General features: G+C 39.3%; 1 protein-coding gene and 1 long non-coding RNA gene across 2 annotated transcripts in view; one reads left to right on the top strand and one right to left on the bottom strand.

Annotated features, from left to right (window-relative positions):
* Positions 1–16,286, bottom strand: part of NTNG1 (netrin G1) — a 309,029-nt gene that overhangs the window by 18,227 nt on the left and 274,516 nt on the right. The window lies entirely within an intron of this gene.
* LOC144318077 (uncharacterized) lies at positions 6,091–9,861 on the top strand. The gene is made up of 3 exons (XR_013383931.1): positions 6,091–6,614; positions 8,292–8,403; positions 9,672–9,861. It is a non-coding gene; the product is annotated as an uncharacterized LOC144318077 (long non-coding RNA).

Raw genomic sequence — 16,286 nt, 5'->3', positions numbered from 1 at the left:
TACAAACCAATTACAAGGCATCCAGGTGGTGAGGGCAACAGAAAACAGAGTATGCACATCTCGGTTGCAGGTGACCTCAACATCCAGATTTAATGCTGAGTTTCTCAGCGAGGGCAAGCACCGACTACAACAGGTCCCGAATCCATGCATTTTCATTACCTGCTCGCTGCCAACCAAATCCAAGCCACGACAACCTTTAGCCTGGCCTACTTAACTGTCCACTTGTTAGTTCTAATCTTGCCTTCCCCTTCTTGCCCTCCTATCACTCATTGTCTTCAGAGTAGCCAGAATCATTATTATTATTATTATTATTATTATTATTATTATTATATTTCTTTTCCAGAATTATTATTGTTTAATTGAAACCCCCATATCACGCCACTCTACTGCTTAATATCCACTACACTTAGAAGAAAATCCACACCTCTTGTCCTGGCCTGCAGGGACAGGTGATCTGTTGCCCATCTCCCTCTCCTACCTATCTCAGCCCCTCTCCCTCTGATTCAATATGCCACCTACACTTTCTTCTTCCCATTTTTTGGACTGGCCAAATTCCTTCCTGCCTTCTGGCTTCTGCAAGACGTGTTTCCTCTACCTAGAATACTCTTCCCTCAGAACTTTCCACAGGTGGCTCTTCCTTGATACGTAGGTCTCGCCGAAGTGTTACCTTCTCAGAAAGGCCTGGCTAACTACCAGTCTAAAATGGTTTCCACCCACTGTTTACCCCCTCCCTTAATTCCCATCTGCCTCGCACCAGCAAGTGAGTTCTTGAGAGCAGGGTCTGTGTTTCTCTTCCTATTACCATATCCTCAATTTTCAGAAGAGCACCTGGCACAGAATTCGTGCTCAATACATTTCTTGAATACAGTGCAGGCTTCTATGGCTTGTTTCATCCAGTATCCTTCCTTGGAGGACCTAAAAATATGGCAGGAGTAATGGATTTTGTGGAAGCTCTCCTGGCTGGGATGGATTTTAATTGCTCCTCTACCCTAGGATTAGATAAGCTCTTCCGACCTTCTGGGCTTGAAGACATGATGATAACTATAGAGCACAATTAGCACCCCTGTGCATCAGGCCGCCAGGCCCTCGAGAGTTAAATATCATGAGCTGTGTCACAGTGGTGGTGTTTAAGCAGCCTCGCTCCAGGGGAATATTATGCACTTGGCAATCCAGTAGAAAAATCCCCTCAGAGAAAAGATCATTCCTCATGATGGATGGACTATTTCTAGCATCGGTTTCCACAGCTAGGCTACTTCCTAATTTCTAATGTAGTATAAAAGTGAAAGCTGAAGGATGTACTGCTTTCAAAAAAAAAAAAAAAGAAACTATCAAATAATTACAGCTATTATTTCAATAGAACTGCCGTTCTTGCTGGCAGTGAAGCTAAGATGCTAGGAATATAAATATTTGTAAGAAGTCAATATTGAACCATGGGCCATAGAGGAAATAATTTCATATCCCAAACAGGAACTATTGGATTTCTTCGGGAGATTTAATTGCCAAAGTTATTCCAAATTGTAAAATCTGTCCTGCCTAATAAATTATCAGCTCACCTCTAAGTAAGAGAGCAGAGGAACGATGTCATAGTAAAAGAGGCTGCTAATGACCCAAGAGTGAGCTCCTGGTGAGTTGCCAGCTTGGCACTGTGCAAGGGCATGGCTTAGTGGCATGGCCCTGGGCAAAGAGACGAGCATCATGACGAGAACCAGGACTAGCCATCTGTGACACCGAGATGGGTCTCAGCCTGCACACTGATTGTGCTGAGAACTATGTTTTGAGGTTTTTCTCTCCTGGCAAAGCAAATTGTTTTCTACTCTCAGTGTTCTAAAGAAACAGAGATGGACAAAGAGCAAAATGAGAATGGATTAGCCACCACTGCACTTGAACCCATCAATGCATTTGTACATCTGGCTAGCTGAGGGCAGGGAGGGTTCCCTATTTGTGGTTTTCCATCTCCCCACTGGTAAATCCACAAGCAAATAATTTGCTCTGGGAGTACCTGGTTGGCTGCATCTGAAAATGCTGCTGTGAACCCTTTTCTCCAACATTCCAAAGCTGTGTATTGGAACAGCTCCTTTGTGCCAGGTTCTAGGTTAAAGCTCTCCATCCCAAAGGTGTTTCAACAAGCTCACCCCTGCTGGCTTCCCACTAGCATCACTGCATAATGGATTTTGTCAGGAGAAACTAGTGGGGAGGCTAAGGCCTACCCCTATCTGTAAGGAATCATTAATCTTTACTGTGAATAATTTCACAAGACTTGACTGAATAGAAATAACTTTCAATTTGAGAATTGAAAGTACAGCTTTTTTCTCTTGGCAACTTATTTTCCACTCCTGCCTTGTTCCCGCCCTCACCATTCCTTTCCTTTTCTCAGGCTGACAGCTATGTCTACTGGCAAGGGTATTTGCAAAGACTCTCCAGCAGCAATGAATGCAGAGAATGGGATCTTCAGAAAGTATATATTCTATTTTGAAGCTGAATGAATAGTATAACCTGAAACTAGTGGCCTCTGTGTTAGGAAAACAAAACACATCACAGCAGAACCTGTTTTTTTTTTTTTTTTTTTTTTAACAAAGTTTTGGGTTTTACAAAGGATATAGGAATAAAGTTATCCTAAGTTTAAGACTCAGAGCAAATTAATCCAATTTCTAACTCACTCTTCTTGAACAATATATTTATATCTTTGCAAAGCTGCCTAAAAAAAGGCAATAAACTTTTTTTCTCTTCAATACACTTCAGGTAATAATAGGTATGTGAGCCAATGCTATACAAAAATCCAAGAATGCCTTTTTTTTAGAAGTAAAAGAGATTAGTAAAAATAAGCAATATGCATTGAGAATGACTTTAAAACAGCATCCGTCTAACTTCCTGAACTGTTTTGATGCCTTTTGAAACTATAGAAAGTAGAGTACAATTAGGCAAAAATTAAATTATATTCCTTAATAGGGGATAACACTTCCAACTTGAAAATAAAGTTTACATCCAACAAATAGGATTCCATATATGTAGGAAAATCAGAAATCAGAGCGGTAAGTCTGGCCCACTGGTTTTTGGCAAACAAAGTGTTATGCAAGAACCCATCATATAGAAACTATAACTATAGTAATGGTCATGGTAAGATATCACAGCTTTCATTTCTTTTCTTTCTTATGCCGTGAGTTGTTCAGGTTCAAAAAGGCCATCAGGTTATTTTTTTCGGTAGCTGTTTCATTAAGACTGTTAATATGTGAATTAACTGAATTTGCAGGTCTTTAAAGGAGGAAGCTGTGGACACTTTGCTCATTTCTGTCCATGTCACAAACGATACCTATTTTTTAGTTTTGAGCCAGATGGTCAATGAAGGCAGTGACCTCAGTAATAGCCAATGTAATTACCTACTTTATTTTCATTGAAATTGAAACTTCATTGAAAATAATTTTGTCTCTCAGTTTATTTATAGGGAAAAGTGCTTTTTACCTTTTGAACTTGAAGACTACTGGGCTGAATATAATGGCTGGAGATCTCCTTTAATCGTCTCTAATGGCTTCAGAGCAGGCTAAAGTTAAATTTAAAATGATATAGGGTTCTTTTGCTTCCCCCAGATTGGCAGTTCCTAATTTTAGAAGATTGCCACTGGAGTGGTATAACAGTGGAACCAATGTGCCATCCCCATTAATCTAATAGATTGAAAGTAAGGGGATTTTGAACTAGATTTTTATTATACTGTGTTTTTTAATATTTGACATTAGACATATAGTGAATAACGCTCCCAAACTTTCATATGAGGACAGACTAGAATTGAATATACCTGTTTTTGGGCTATTGGAGCAAGTGAGATCAATTTTTAAAAGTAAACTGAGTCTTTTCCTTGAATATTATGGATAAAAACATACCATCCTGGGGATGGGCTCATTGTCTAATATCACTAAGGAGTCTGGAATATATAAATAAAAAGAAATCTTCAGAAAAATCTCCTTACACTACTCATAACACAAAAATCCAAGAAATGAATGTTCTGTTCTGCTTCCTTAGATATTATGGTAAAGTATTAGATTCATAATTTCCTAATACCTTAGGAGGCGAAAACATCCTCACACTACAAACTCATAAGTCTACTGATATAAATAATTTATTCTGGCAGCTTATGTATGACTCAAACCGCAATATTTATAAAAGAATGTTGCAATTTTCTTGTTACAAAAAACTCAATAAAAGATAAATTATTGTTAGATAAACCCCCAAACAAAGTAATCTATTTGCCTCTTAGAATGTTACATGAATATCTGATAGACACATGTATGTCATTAACTAAGCACAATATTCAACAATATTCCCAAATTCTCTGCTAATTGAGCATAACACATTAAAAGTAACCATGTTGAATGGGTGCTCGTGTCTGTGTGTTTCTACAGCACTGAGCAGAGTGCCATGCACATGGAGAAATGAGAAACGTGCAAATGGAATTCAAATGCATTGCTACCAGACTTTTCCAAATATGTGCTGTTCTTCATAGTTAAAGTGTTGGATAGAGGATTTGGTACTAAAAGAACCAAAAATGCATACTGGAAAATAAGCTGAGTGACAGATGTATGGTGTTTCCTTTCAATCTGGATGCTGCCTACTGGACTTTAGTTTCCTCCAAGAATGCTCTTCTTCCTTTACCTTCTTTGTTTGTTTATTTCTTTTTTCTTTTTGAGAGAGAGAGAGAGAGAGTGCGAGTGTGCATGAGAGCGAGGGGAGGAGCAGAGGAAGAGGAAGAGAACCTCAGGCAGACTCCATGCTGAGTGTGTAGCCAGACAAAGGTGTTTGCAGACCAATATGAAACCAAATGGAACTTCTAATCCTGGGCTATAGGATTTCTTGGTTGGTAATCTATTTTGGGCACAAGGAGTCAATGAAGTGCAGTGTGGTATCTGTAGATACATCGAAGGCTAGTCTAAAATCCAGCCAGGAGGGCAGCCCCAGTGGCTCAGCGGTTTAGCGCCGCCTTCAGCCCAGGACGTGATGTTGGAGACCCGGGATCGAGTCCTGCGTGGGGCTCCCTGCATGGAGCCTGCTTCTCCCTCTGCCTGTGTCTCTGCCTCTCTCTCTCTCTCCCTCCCTGTGTCTCTCATAAATAAATAAATAAATAAATAAATAAATAAATAAATAAATAAATCTTTAAAAAAATAAAATAAAATCCAGCTAGGAGTCCCAGTAAGCAAACAGGCTAGGCTCCTGGGTGGGTCTACTTGTTTCTGGTGGGAGCTCTTAGAAAAGCTTAGTTGATTCATTTGCTCAAGAGAGATTTTATGATACCAGGGCCTTTGGGAGGAGGCATGGACTTAGGACAGATTCCAAAGCCAGTCTGAGTGAGACAGGACTTGCTTGTGTCCACTGTGTCTAAATCCCACTCTTCCTCGGGACACCTGGGGGGCTAATTGGTTGAGCGTCTGCCTTTGGCTCAGGGCATGATCCAGGGGTCCTGGGATGGAGTCCCGAATCGGGTTTCCTGCAGGGAGCCTGCTTCTCCTCCAACTTCCCTATGTCTCTGCCTCTCTCTCATGAATAAATAAAATCTTAAAAAAAAAAAATCCCACCCCTTCGCCTAAAGTTTGAAAACAGACATATGGATATCTGCTTGGTGTCCAAGGGGTTTTCATTTTGTTAAACCCAGGCAGCTGAGTGAGCCTATGACTTAGCAGATCACTCCACTTCTTGCCTCAAGTGATTTTAGGATGCCTTCCACTATACTACTTAATTTTCTTTGTCCTTCTTTGCTCACCTCCCTTTTCATGAGATGGTTTTCAGTTTTTGAAGTGAAATGACCTGCCTCCCATCATGATGGGTCACTGTGTTCAGGTCTGGGTCACATTCTCATCTCTTCTAAAAATGGGTGCATCTTTCCAAACCTGATCGGAGGGGATTCCATGACACCTACTCAAGTTTTTAAAAATCCTGTTTAGAGCATTTGCAGCCACTATATCAAGCCATCTGCATTTTTCTCATACATCCTTCCAAAGAGATGACAGGCACAGGACACGAGAGCTGAGACAGTGTCTGCCACCAGGGGCTAATGATTTGATGATGAAGAGAATTCTTGCCATTCCTTGTCTCCAGGGCAACAGAAAGAGCCTGACCATGTAGTCCTGACATGACATCATGAAACAGTTGCTACCACAATCAAGGCTTGTCTGCACATCCTTCCTGCCATGCTACCTAATACTGTCACTTTATTTCACTGGAGCGGCTGCAATGCAACAGCAGTTACTGGCCCTGCCCATCTGAGAATATTGGACCTGTAAAGTGAATCAGGCATTTATTACTTTTCACAAGTGCTAACACAGCTGGTGAAGAATAAGCCTGCTGCTTTAGAGACGATGGGCACCTTGCTGTCTCCAGCATCCAACACTCTGTTTCATTTGATCCCGAGGAGCACCAACCTAGGTTAATGGACAACACTGTGAATAATGACTTTTTATTGCTTCTAAAAATCATCTTGCAAGTGTTTGATGTTCAACAGTCTTCCTCATTATATCTCATTTCTCCCCTCGCCTTCCCTGCGAGGCTCACCCCTGAGCTGCTGTAGCTCAGTGCTCTGTGTGCGGCACCTGACAGTGAATACATGTTGGTGGCCTGGAAAGGAAGAGAACTGGGTTTGGCCTCCTCCTTTTCTCTTTTAATTTTGTGACCTAGACAGTTTGTTTTACCTCTCTAAGTCTGTAAAACTCAGAAAGTGATATATTCTGTTACAGGAATGCTGTGAAGATTAAATAGGATGATGCAAAGTGCTTGTCATGATGATGATGTTGGGATAAGATTATTTCTGTTGTCATATCTGATCCGGGCACTAAGTATCTGACAGCTGTTTATGTATGCTGTTTCCTTCTTTGAAGTATTAACCTGTGAAGTGACATGGGGTGGTCTACAGTGGGCTACAGTTTGATGTCTTTATTTGAATTTCTGACTGGCTTGAGGAATTGGTCAGAGAGTCTTTCCATGACCAGCTTGGGTGATTTTTCTGCAGGAAATGACACAGGATTTTTGGCTTGAATTAAATGATTTGCAACCTTACAATGAGAGCCCATCTCATTTGTTAACACCCTACCCTATGCGAGATGCAACCTCTTCACAGCAGGGCCTCTCTGTGTCCTTCTAGACAGGGGCCTCAAGAGCTGGGAATCTAAGAGCATAGCTTGCTTGTCCCAAGTGAACGTGGACCAGCTGCTGATTCTGAGAAACAAATTCACTGCACATAGAGGGCAGTAAATAAACAACTGCTTCTGTTAGCAAATGATAAGCTGATAGTGGAAGAGAGTCAGTAAGCTTTGTCAGTCGATGCTTGTTTCTGTCCAGAAGGCTCTTTCTCTGTTGTGTGGTGGTGTTTGTGTTCATAAACACTCCTATTAATGAATACTGAGGCTTCTTTCCATCTCACCAAAAGCAAACTGACCCTGGGGCTGGGCTATGGTCCAAGACTAGAACACTGCAACAAGCTCCTATTACCTTCCTAGTTCCAAAGGAGGATTGGGCTGATGAGTGTGTCTATTTTGGAGGCACAGCAATGAGTCTGCATGGCATATGGGACCAGGGGTCAGATCTTTATCTTGATTTCATAATAGCTCCACTGCCTTACCAATTGCTTGAATGACTTAAACTCTCTGAGCCTTAGTTTTCTCATCTCTAAAATGGGTATGCTATAGGGAAAAAGAATTGAAATAATATGCACAAAGTGTTCAAGCATGCTTACAGCACATGGTGTGTTTATTACTGAAATATTTTTGAATGCAATTTAATCATGAGGTCTTCATAATACTGGTGTATTTATTTGTAAGTCATTGCAGTTTGAAAAGAAGGACACAGTCAGCAGGAAAGCTTAACTACATTGCAGGAGCAGAATTGGACTTCTGTTGGCCTGAGGAGAGCCCCTGAGGGTGTTAGTCATGATCTCTACTTGTGTTTTCAAACACATTTTTCAGTGAGTAATGCATACTCTTGTAGCTGGAAACTAGGCACCTCCTGAGGGAAAGAAAAAATCCCCCGCGAACTCCCGTCTGCTCTTGAAAAGAAATGTGTTTTCAGTGTCCTTTTTGACTGTCAGTTTCCTGATGAAATTTTTAGAGAGTCGTGCTCTAAAGGAACATTATTTTCTGCCCTAATGTTAAATTTGGAGTGAGAAAAGGGAGTGCCTTGCCATCTTGTTTAAAAAGTACAAGATTACCTCTACCTTCAGATTTATTAACAAATTTGAAGTTGACTGTGCTGTCCCACAAAACAATAAAATTCTAATTTGAAATTGGACACAAAAGAGAACTCTTTCTTCTACCATACAGATGCTAATGTTTGGAGAGGCTAAACTCATGCTGGAGAAGTGAGCCACAGTGAATGGAAGCTCCATCCCCTCACTCAAGGGCCTAAGGAGACTATTCAAGAATTCTGAGCAAGGTGGGGAGATTCAGGCATTTCATAGAACTTGGTCACTTCCCCGGGACCAGGGGAGCAGACCTGTGATGTTAGGGCACACTTTCAACTACTTATCTTTCCCACAGCTCCCTCCCCCAGGGAATTTCAGAACATCAGAGAATCCATGTAAAGTTCCCTGCCCACCACCCAGACACTTCCCACTTTCTACTGATGACTTCTGAGCACACATAATTAATTGTCTTGTCAAATATTGTTTAAAAATCACACTTATGATTGGGATCTCCACTTACAGATTTAATGGCTCATTGACGGTTGCAAATCCTCCCAAGCTCCTTATCAATTGCAATTACTTACCGCAATTTGCTTATAGTGGAGCAATACCAATAACAGCGATCAGCTGTAGAGCTTACTGCACCCCAGGAACTGGGCTCAGTAATTCACAAGCATTGCCTTTGGTTTCCTGAGAACTCTATGAGACGAAATCATCTCTTTTTCAGAGAAGCACAATCTTCGGTCAGAGAGGTTATATAATTTGCTCAACACAGGATGAGGCGGGGCCAGGATTCCAATCACTATTCAAGACAGAGCCACTCAGCTAAAGTAGACCTAGAGTAGTTTCCAGTTTCCTTTAAAACCAGACTCTTTAGGAGGGCGCTGAGTACTCTGGACAGGAAACTTGGCTTCACCCCATGATTTTATGTGCTTTACCCCAAACTCAAATTTAGTAGCCTCTTGAAGGGCACAGGCTGTATAAAACTTGCTTAACATCTTATATAGCACCTATCATGACGCAGGCTTCATAGCAAAAGGTCAGTAAATGTTTGATTATGTGCTGATGAATCCCTCAACCGAGGGTCTTTCCTCCTACCCTGCTTCTTTAGAGCTTGGTACTTCTTACACCCTTTCTCCCTGCCCTGATAAATTCTTCCTCAACTAATCCAGTACATTCATTTAAAGCATAAACTAACATGCCAATATAGTGTACAGAGGGACAACACATTTCAAAGGCACAGACTAAACCCAGATTGTCTGACCCTGGCAGTGAGTCCCCTGTGATCCTGCTGCGAGCGACACTAACATTTCCCTCATGCTCTCCTTACTCTTTGGAGGTTTTGTTTCCTTCTCATTTTCACATTTTGTAGTGACACTGCTAGGGCTGAGAAAGTATTAACTCATCTTCTGCTCCTCGGTACCTTTGGTTCACCTTAAAAATTCAGCCTTCCTTCTTCAAGGGCGGTATGACATGTGGTTAAATTGTTACTCATATTATTTCTTTTAATCTTCTGCAGGAAAAAACAACCTTATTCCCTTCAAAGTAAGAATCTCAATTTGAGCATCTTTGTACTGTAAGAAGAGAAATCTGAACTTTGCTGAAAAATAGCACATGACAGGAATTTGCTAAGAATAGCAAAAAAAAAAAAAAAAAAAAAAGTCTCCTGAGGAGTTCTAAAAAAACCAAAAAAATGAAAAACAAAACAAACAAACAAACAAAAAAAACCCACCAAGGGGCTCTGAATGCATTTCTGACATACAAATCCCTAAGGGTGTCAACAGTCACTAAGCTGAAAATCGTCAAGTATCTGATGGGTCTGGTGATGGCACAACAGATTGTAAGTGTCCAATCATCATCACTCCTGAGAAACTGGTTTATGTCCAGGTACAGAACCCAGTCTGCTTTGGTTTGTTTAGGAGGTCACCATACTTCAAGACCTGGCTAGCAGGCAGGCATTTTAGCATTACAGGGTAATTTCCAGGATTTAAGATGATCCTAAAATTGACAAAGAAGTGCTGCTAAGGGTCAGGTGAATTTAATGGATAAAAGTTTATAGTGAGGGCTTTATTTCTCTATTTGGAAACTGCAGAACTAAGAGGTACTGCTTTTAGACAAAATGTTAACTAAAATTTTGCATCTGCAGATGGCAATTAAGACTTGAAACATCCAGAAGAAGATGACACAATGAGTATGAAATCCCATTCATTTTTTAGTCTTTTTAAAAATTTTTCCAGGAAGCAGCCGGGACTATGATCACTTCCATTTTTATCATGTCATTTGTTTGGATTGCTTTCTTAAATTTGTTGATCCAATCTCTACCATTTTAAATGAGACTCTGAAGGCAGGTACCATCGCTTACAGTTTTATTAACTCACCATGTGTCCTTACTGTGTGACAGAAACTGGGTTAAATATCATTATGTTATTTAATTCTCACAGATAGTGAGGCAGATCTGATTCTTATTGTCGTTTTACATGAGCAAATGGAGGCTGAGTAAGGCTGACTAGTAGTACAGGACTGTAACCGTCTCACACCAAATATTTGATTGCCTCTACAAGAATCTAGGCATATTAGCCTAGGTTGCAAATTTACATTTTCTTTCATTATCTTTAAATTTCTGCCATTGCCCAAATGTTCTTACTACTTTATCCTAAGACTTTAGAAATTAACAGGTATAATGTATTTTAATAATCCCACTCATTTAAAAAAAGCATAACTGAATATAAACATAATTTTTGAAGAAAAAGGATAAAGCTATCAATGGGAATAAAGCAGCCATATTTTTATCTTTATACACTTTCTTACTCTCTTAGAAATATTTTATCAAGACAAGTATGCATGAGGAAGTTGATTTTTAAAAATGGTAATTGGGAACCTGATAAAATATACTTCAGAGTAATGCTAATCATGTGTGTCAAGATAAAGGAAATTAAAGTAGCTTAAGTTTTCAGTTCTCTTCAGAAAAATCAATTATAAAGCAGTTACGCTGCTGACACTAAACAATAAATCCCTGGATTTAGTTAATAAAAAAAGCCTTCAACGTTTTGAAGGTTTTTTTTTTTTTTTAATCCAACAGAAGAAACTCATAACATTGATTTTTTTGAGAAAGAAGGGGCTATTTATATGAGGTATCTTTGAATCCAGATATATTCTTGATCTTAGCCTGTATGGATTAGAAATCACTTGCCATCTAGGGAATATGTCTTCATAAAGTTGCCCATGGTTTCCAGTGTTTCTGGCCTTGGTTGAGTGCCCTCTTACCTCAGACTCTAACGAGGAGTGGCAAATTGGAGCCCACCTTGCATTCACTTGGGGTTCAGAATATCGAGGCAAATTCATGACTGGCTGAAATCTCTCTGACAACGTGCAGTTACTGAGAATGTAGTCCTCAATCCTGGCTGCGTCTTGTTATTGCCTGGGGATTTTTATAAAATACAGATGTGTTCCCCCCAGAGAATCATACTTAAGTATGCTAGAGTGGGGCCAGCGATAACTATTTCATTTCAATCTCAATTAACCTTTATATAGTCACTGAGATGTTCACAGTCTTGTCAGTTCCTAGTTTTGGACGATTAGAATCTTGCTGTCATTCTTTCCCTTTTGTTCTCATAAAACCAATGACACAAAGGTTAAAGCCACTGAGAAGGAAAGTTTTTCAACAAGAGCAGTTCTGCTCATCGCTTTTCAAATGAGCAATTAATAATTCATAACAATTAACTGAGTTATGAGTTTCTCTTTCAATACGTTTCCAAACATGAATAGATTAAATGGTAATTGCCATCAAATTTTATGTTCTATTTCATGTGCCCAATAAAAGTTTATCTTTTGGAACTCACTTTGTATTTCCTTTTGATATATTCATAACCAAATGCAATATACTATATTAAAATATTTATTATTAACCTATCAAATATTAACCACTTTTAAATTATATGGATGAAAGAAAACAAATAGGCTACTTGCTTAAGTTTTCATGATTCTCCTTATTTTAATAGGATTTGGATTTGTAGAATACATGCTGGTAAAAACTGATGACATGAGATACTCTACGAGTTCCTGCCCCTTATATAATTTTTACCAAGGCATAGGTTTGCTCTTGGTTTCCCAGCCACCAACATTCTGTGAACACTAAGTAATAAAAACAAATAAACAAAACACCTGGGCTTTGGAATTAGCCTACCTCAAGGTTAAAATCTACACTTTCCATGTCACCCTCTAAATTCTCAATTTTTAATGCAAATATACACATGATTCACCTGGAAATCTTGTTAAAATGCAGATCAGGAAATCCAGGGTAGGGCCTGACATTTTCATCTCTAACAAATTCCCAAGTGATGCTGATGCTAATTAGTTAAAGGATCACACTTTAAGGTTGCAAGAATCTAGATGACCATGTGCAGGTTAGTTAGCCTCTTTGAGCCTCAGTTCACTTACCTATAAAGTGGGAATAACTGCTAATGGGGTTTTATACAGATTAGACAAGTCACTGTAAATGGCCTGGCGTGGTTCCTGGCACATGGCAAGCTCTTAATTGTCGCCATTGTCTTCTTTATTAATTGCCATAAGGAGAGCCCTAAACAGTTTTCACCTATGGCTTAAAATAAGTGCTAAACTAGAATATGCCTAAGACTCGAACTCATATATAAGATTCGAAGATTATAGGCTGGAGCAGAGATTTCTGTGAACAGAAAAATGAGCTCGAAAAGTAGTGCTGGAGATTGGTCTTCTCAGATTCCAACAAGAGTGAAGGACTCTGATTTGAGACCTTTCTGAATGCTAGCCCTTTGAGGGCAGGGTTCACATTTTAGTTGTCTTTGGTACTAAAATTTAGCACAATTCCTGGCACACAGTTGGGCTTTCATATTTTAAAAAGGATGACAGTATGAGTGAATGAATTAGGAAATGAATAAATGAATGATTGCATGAATAAGTGCATGAATCAGACAAACCTCTAGGCAGCCCAGTTTGCCGGGGGGGGGGGGGAATTCAAAAGATTTTCCAAGACTCTGTTAAGAAGCTCTTCCATCACCTTGGTTAAATTGAATTTAGTAACCAAAGATGAACTTGAAGGTCTAGATTTCCCATAGAGTATGCTACGATCTGACCTCATTTGTTGTATATGAAGGAACATACTGACCACGATTGATTTAATCATGTTTTGTTAGGCCTATCAACAGGTGAAACACAAACTCCTCCATCTCAAGACTCTAGACAGTCTTTAGTAAAAATGTGACTTCAGAAATTTCAAAGCCTGATATGATCAGATATGGTTCATAGCTCATATCCAAATGCCTATATGTAGTTTAGCATCCTTGGTGCAAAATCAGCAACTTTAATTTTTATTTTAATTAGAAAGAAGAGGGATGTGATATCTCAGTAAAGACCTCATAATACAACCAAATATCTTCCACATGGGCATTTGTTAAAACTGAAAATGCAGTGATTGTGACATTACATCACTAATAAACTGCCAGATTATCCTGGTAACAAGCCCTCCTACAAACTCCCAAACTTTGTCTTTTTGTACTCAAAATTATGTGAACAATGTAGTTTGTCCATATTATTGATCTTCATTCTAAAGAATACAGATTAACTAAGTAAGACTAAGTCCATAGGGTCAAAATACTAATTAAAATGAGGTCTAAATGTGATTCTTAAAAATAATTACATCAATATTTCATTATTTTTGTGGTTTTTGTCTCTGAGACATATGCCCATTTTCCCCAGAGAGTTGTAGCTCAGAAGAGGGAACTGCAATGCATAATACCTATGCTACACTCTTGCAGAATATGGGGAGGGATTTTGTAAAAAATACATTTCAGCCACTGTTTCTGTTTTAAAGCATCCAGCGATGTCTGGATGATCTTGACTGCTAACTAGGAGGATGAGTCTGTGATTGAAGTTGGATGCAGAGCAGATGAATCGTGTGTGGGCCTGAATTTCTATGTGTATGTGCCTCTTCTAGGTGAAATCGAACTTTATAGGAATTTACATCAACCGAGTCAATCGAGTAGCTGGGTGATGGGCAGTAAGGAGGGCACGTGATGTAATGAGCACTGGGTCTTATGTAAGACTGATGAATCACTGACTTCTACCTCTGAAACTAGTAATACATTATGTGTTAATTGAATTCAAATTTTAAAAAAGGAAAAAATCATTCATATACAAAAAAAGGTAATCATTTTGTACTAATGCATACCTCTCCTTCCCACCTTGCAGCAATAGAAAACTGAAGGTTGAGTATAATTTTTAAAAACAAAAAATTTGACAAAGATGAGATGAAGAGCACACAGCCCTTAAGTAGAGATGGTCATGACATAATTCTATTCCTGCAGATAGAGCCACATGATCCAGAACGCCCTGGGTTCAATAGATGCAGTTACATTCCAAAGAGTATTGGACAGAAAAGGCAGAGGTTCATGGCACTGACATGCATTTTATTTAGAATAATTACCTCTGATATTGAAGCCGAGGGTAAAAAAAAAAAATTCTCGACAGGTTCTTTAAGTATTTTTTTTCTTGTGCCCTTGGTGTTGTAGCTGATATTATTACTATAATTCTTAGTAGAGCTTTTTGCTGATATTCAAGGTGATGGGTTGTTCTTGCAGAGTGCGACAGAATGATTCCTCACACCAACATGAGCAACCCTGATTGGATTATGGCCACCCTGACTTCTCTTTCATTAGTTGCTGATTGTACTAAATTGATGCTAAATTGACTTGGCCAGCTCGTAAGCCTTTAAACACCTGGCAGTGACTGTGCCTGTGATCTTGTCCTGGAAATTATATGGTCACAGCCTTCATGTTTCTGGAAAACCTAACATTTTTCTTAGGGTCAATTAGGGCCTGGTAAATATGAATCAGCTAGACCAACCCCTTGTGATACCTACATCAGGATAGAAGACACACTTTAATGAAAAGTGGCACGTGTGTGTTTCCTTAATGTTCTTTTCTGTCTTCTGCTTCATGTTCTCTCCACTGTATTAACCAGGTCCTCTGTTTCTTCCTTTCTAACTGCTGTGTGACTTTGACATAAATAAACAGGAGCCTGCCTCCTGTTTACGATGGCCTTAGAACGAAGAAAGGTTTTTATATTTTTAAGTGCTTGAAACAGAATCAAATGGAGAATAATATTTTCTGGCATATGAAAATTATGTGAAATTTGGGACGCCTGCGTGGCTCAGCAGCTGAGCATCTGCCTTTGGCTCAGGGCGTGATCCCGGGTCCTGGGATCTAGTCCTGCATTGGACTCCCTGCGAAGAGCCTGCTTCTTTCTCTGCCTGTGTCTCTGCCTCTCTCTCTTGTCTCTCATGAATAAATAAATAAAATCTTAAAAAAATACATGAAATTTAAATTTCATTGTCCATAAATAGTCTTTTTTTTAAAAAGGCATCCCTAAAAATAAAGTCTTAAAGGAACATAAACACGTTCATTCATTTCAATGTCATCATGGGCTGATTTGGGGCTACAATAGCAGAGCTGAAATAGCTGCAACAGAAACTGTATAGCCCAGGAAGCCTGAAATAATTACTATCTGACCTTTCATAGAAAAAGTTTGCTGATCCCTGGAATAAATCACCAAACCCACCATCTTAAGATTAAAAATGTTAAAATCCTATAAAATGCTGCAGCAAACTCAATAAATAAATATTTCCTAATAACTGGTTTGCCATTTTCAGACGTTCGAGTTGGGGGAATTACCTTCTTTAAATTTCAATTTTTTCTGTTTCTAAAATATGGAAAATAGTTGCTACCTCCCTTGGAACATGGGGCTAATGCATACACATTCCTGACCACAGAAAGTGCACAATAAATAACCATTTTTATTATTCTAAAATAATGATTATTCCTCAGCACTTGGTCCATATGCAAGGAGGTCAAACCGTTTGTGAGCTTTTGGGATCATAGAATTTCAGAACAAGGAGCCTGAGAACACCCAAGCCCTGTCTAGGACTTCATATGAGATGCACACAAGAGGCTGTGGTGTTCCGTGAACATTCCTTGGAGAGCTGGTAACGATCCCAGCCAGAATCAGGATCCCCGATTTCACTGCATTTACTCCTAGAATCTAGTCATCAGGAGACCTGCCACCCTGGTTTATCTGTGGTTCCTCTGCCCCAGAATTCCATTCT

The sequence above is a fragment of the Canis aureus genome, chromosome 8, assembly GCF_053574225.1.
Source record: "Canis aureus isolate CA01 chromosome 8, VMU_Caureus_v.1.0, whole genome shotgun sequence".
NCBI lineage: Eukaryota > Metazoa > Chordata > Mammalia > Carnivora > Canidae > Canis > Canis aureus.
Note: the sequence above shows the minus strand (reverse complement) of the source record. Positions and strands in the feature narration are given on the sequence as shown.